Source organism: Orycteropus afer, unplaced genomic scaffold (genome assembly GCF_000298275.1).
Source record: "Orycteropus afer afer isolate SDZICR_OR568_19922 unplaced genomic scaffold, OryAfe1.0 scaffold00145, whole genome shotgun sequence".
Classification (NCBI taxonomy): Eukaryota; Metazoa; Chordata; class Mammalia; order Tubulidentata; family Orycteropodidae; genus Orycteropus; species Orycteropus afer.
This window is the reverse complement of record NW_006921732.1, coordinates 1,820,567-1,825,155: the sequence shown is the minus strand read 5'-3', so window position 1 is coordinate 1,825,155 and position 4,589 is coordinate 1,820,567.

Sequence of the window (4,589 nt, the reverse complement as noted above, 5' to 3'; positions counted from 1 at the left end):
CTCAGCTTTTGCTAAACTCTTGTTGTCATTAAAGCTCCCATCAAGTTGGTCTCTGATTCATAGTGAACCCATGTGTTACAGAGTGGAACTCTGTAGGGTTCCATAAGTATGATACTTTCATACTCTTTATGGAAGCAGTTTGCCAAGTCTTTCTGCTGCTGAGTGGGCTTGAACTGCCAACTTTTACATTGGCAATTAAACCAATTGTACCACCTACCCTTCTGTTTTGCTAAACTATAAAATGCTAAAACTTAAAATTCATCCCCGTAAAATTATATAGTTACACCTTCATAGGAAGCAGTTGTTAGCATTGTACCTGGACAGACTGGAGCCTCTAGTGTTTTGTTTTTTAATTGGCTATAGTTCTCTGAGCAAGTCACTTACCCTTTCTGGGCTTTACTTACTCAGTCTGTGGTGTGGGAATCTGCCTGAAGCTATGCGTATCTGTAAGTGGAAGACTGGACTGGATTAGGTTTTAAAGTAGAGTCTGCACAATCATTTGGCATGAGTAGGGTAGAGAAATTAGCTAATTGATTTAGATCAGGGGCCAGAAAACTATAGCCTGAGGGCCAAACTACCATCTGTTTTGGAAATAAAGTCTTATTGGGACACAGTTACGTGTATTCACTTACATATTGTCCCTGGCCCTATTTGCCCACAGTAGCAGAACTGAGTAGCTGACTGCATGGCTTACAAAGCTCAAATATTTACTTCTCTCCTTACCGTCAGTTGTTTTCAACTATGGGTGATTTCTGTTCACCAGGGGCCATTAGGCAATGTCTGGAGACATTTTTGGCTGTTACAACTTGGGAGGGGAGTGCTGGTGGCTTTTCATCAGTAAGGGCTAGAGATGTTACTAAACGTCTGTAATGCACAGGACATCCCCCCACAATGAAGAATTACCTGGCACAAAGTGTCTGTAGTGCTGAAAAGCCCTGATTTAGATCAGCGGTTTCAAACTTTAGTGCACATTAGAATAACCTGGAGGCTTTGGGTTTTTTTTTGGTAAGTAATATATGTAACTCAACTTTGCCAATTTAGCATATTTTTCATGTATAATTTGGTGACACCGATTACATTAATCATATTATGAAACCCTCACTAGTATCTGTTGCTAAGTTTTCTACCACCATAAACAGATACTTAGTGCTTCCTGAACAGTGACTCCCCTTTCCCCATTCCTTCCACTCCTGGTAACCATTAACACGTTTTGTCTCTATACATTTGCCTGCTGTGGATATTTCCTGTAAATAGGATCATAACACTATTTGTCCTTATGTGACTGAGTTCACTCCGTATGTTTTCAAGGGAGATCCATGTTGTACTGTGAATCAGGACTTCATTTCTCTTTATGGCTGAGTAATATTCCATTGTATGTATATACCACATTTTGTGTATCTATTCATTATGGACATTTGGGCTGTTTCCACTTTTTGGCTATTATAAATAGTGCTGCAGTGATCCTTGGTGTAAATGTGTCCGTTTGCATTACTACTTTCAAGTCTCTTGGGCATATATACACCTAGGAGTGGCATTGCTAGGTTATATGATGGAGTCCCTGGGTTTACCAACGGTTAAGCACGTGTGGTATAAACCCACTCAGAGACTTGGAAGATTGGCTTAGCAGTCTGCTTCTGAAAGGTCACAGCCTTGAAAACCCTGTAGAGCACTTCTAATTTGCGCACATGGGAATCAACTTGACAGCCACTGACAACATCAAACAATGATGGTTCTGTGTTCAACTTTTTGAAGAACTGCCAAACTGTTTTCCCACAGTGATTGTATCATTTTGCATTCTCACTACCAATGGATGAAGGTTCTAGTTTCAGCTTGGAGGACTTGTTAAAACAGGTTGTTGGTCCTTACCCCAGAGTTTCTGATTTAGTGAATCTGTTGGGGAAGGAGGGGAAAAGGATTGGGAATCTCCTTGGTTATCCAGGGACCACACTTGGGAACCACTCAAGCTCCATGCTTTCCTGTGATTCTTTGGTTTTGTGGTCTTAAGAACTGTTACATTTCTATAACTTAAGAAAATTGAGCATTTAGATTTATACACTAGATGCTTACAATAGAATGTACTATTTCATGACTCCATGGCTTTTTGTGTCCCTTTGGGCAATTTATATTTGTCTTTTAAATTCTACCTCCTACCTTTTGCTGTAACGTCTATACCCTGTGACAGTTAAACCATGACTTACTGCTATCGAGTCATTCTGACTCATAGCAGCGCTACAAGACACAGGAGAACTGCCCTGTGGGGTTTCCAAGGCTGTAAATCTGTGCAGAAGCAGAATGCCTCATCTTTCTCCTGTGGAGTGGCTGATGGGTTTGAACTGCCCACCTTTTGGTTAGCAACCAAATGCTTTAACTGCTGCACCACCTGAGCTCCTTGTGTTCGGTTAGGGCTAGTCATTTCTTCTTGTGTACCTTATACATGTTTCTCTTTTTTAGGGTTATATTGAGACCAAGAGCTTTATAAATCTAAAATGCTGTAACTGAATTGCTATGTATCAGTTAGTCTTCTGGGTTATAATTAAACTCTCGAGACAGAATTTGAACGTCATAGCACAGTTTTTATAGTTAAACTCTCAAGATAGAATTTTAACTTCATATCAGTTTTTCATCATATTAAGTTAATGTTGAAGGTGAGTTTGAGATAAATTCAAGAAGCAGTCTGGCAATATAACAGTCAAGGTATTTGATGGACCTTCCATGTTACCTATCATTTACAGGCATCTGGTAACACTGAGTGTTGAAACAGCCTTCTTAAAAATCAACTAAAAGTTTTTTCTTTTAATTGTAATTTGGGTGAAAGTTTACAGAGCAAATTCATTTTCCATACAACAGTTCATACACATTTTGTTTTATGACATTGATTGCAGTCCTCACAATGTAACCACTGCCTTCCCATTTCCTCACTGTGGTCACCCTTTCCCTTTGTCATCTTTCCTATGCATTCCTAAGTAAGACTGCCTCATCTTACTTCTGTAGAGCAGGTGATGGGTCCGAGCCACCAACCTTTTGGATAGCAGCTAAATGCTTTAACTGTGCCACCAGAGCACCTGAACTATTATTGCAAGCACATTAAATTTATCTGACTGCTGGGTCTGCCACTTGTTCTTAGACAACTCTGACCATGATTTGATTGTCATTTCCCTTAGCTTTACTGAAAGTCTATTAGGAACAGCAGGATTGATCCCAGCTCTTGCACCTTCCATGCAAAACACCCATCAGCACTTCTTGATTACCACCCCCTCATTCCCATAACTTTCACTCAGAGAGTCTGTGGGACAAATAATAATGGCTGCTTGGCTGGTGGCCTGGGCAGATGGGACAGGTTAGACTGACTGCCTTCGTTAAGTTCTTCTAAAAATAAGGACTCGACTCAGTTATTTGAACTGAACTGGGAACTCTAAGGTGTACCAGCTGGCCGGGAGGCCATATTGGGATACATGTTGACAGTACCTCCTAGGTTGTATAGGTCCCACTTGGAAGGATTCAATGATTATAATCAAACCTTTTTTTTTTTTCTCCCCCAAGTGCACCATCTGTGCCTTTGGAACTGTACTTCTTTTGGGAAACCAGGCTTAACTTGCCTTCCTCCCAAAAACATGGACTCTTGCACCTTCAAATATTTAAGGAAACACCACCAGTACATCTTACAATTCTCAAATTGCTACAGAGATCCCTCCAAAATGAGATTACTTGTAGTTGCTTCCCAGAGCAATAACTGATTTGTTATTTATGTATACCCAGTGGATAGTTAGCCCTAGGATTGGGAATAATTTAGTGAGAAAAATTGTTGTGAAACTTGTTCCTCTCATTTTAGCTTAAATGATCAGTGACACCACCCTGGCCTTGGAAGGTATTCAGGTCAGCCTCAAGTCACTGACCAGGGTTATTATGGATAATAAAATTGCACTAGGCTTTTTCCTTGTGGTCCAAGGTAGAGTCTGTACAATTGCTAATACACCCTGTTGTTCCAAGATTAGTGCCTTGGGCCAAGTGGAAAAGTCAATACAGAAACTTGAGGAAGCCACTTAGTTTTCTAAGGCAGACTCTAATGGTTTATGGGATTCCTTTATCTGGCTGGAGTTGGGACCCTGAGGTCCCCAGTGGTTGAAATCAGTTCTGAAGTTTTGTCTTATCCTGATGCTTGGAGTCCTGTTGATAGTAGCTTTAGTTAAATACTGCTTGAGACAATTTGAAGTCCCAGGCTCTGTTGTTTGGATTAATCAGAGTGGCTGATTAATCAGAATGTTGTACTCATGAGAAAATTTGTCAGCTACCAAGACAGTTCAAAGTGAAGAGTGGATATTTTTGGAGATAATTCTGAGCGTCTTTTGCATTTCTGCATATCATATGAATAGAGGCACTGATTGTTTCAGACTGACTTGTCAAGAATGTTGTATTGTCACCAGCCTAGATAGTTTCTCCTTTCAGAGCAAAGGAGAGATTGCTTATGCTTTTGGATGATAAAGATACTTTTTCCTTTCAGAGCAAAGGGCTGGAATCCTTACTGTTCATTATAAAATATTCACATTTCCTAAGCTCAGGGTTCTTCTGTACGTGCAGTGTACAGATATCAC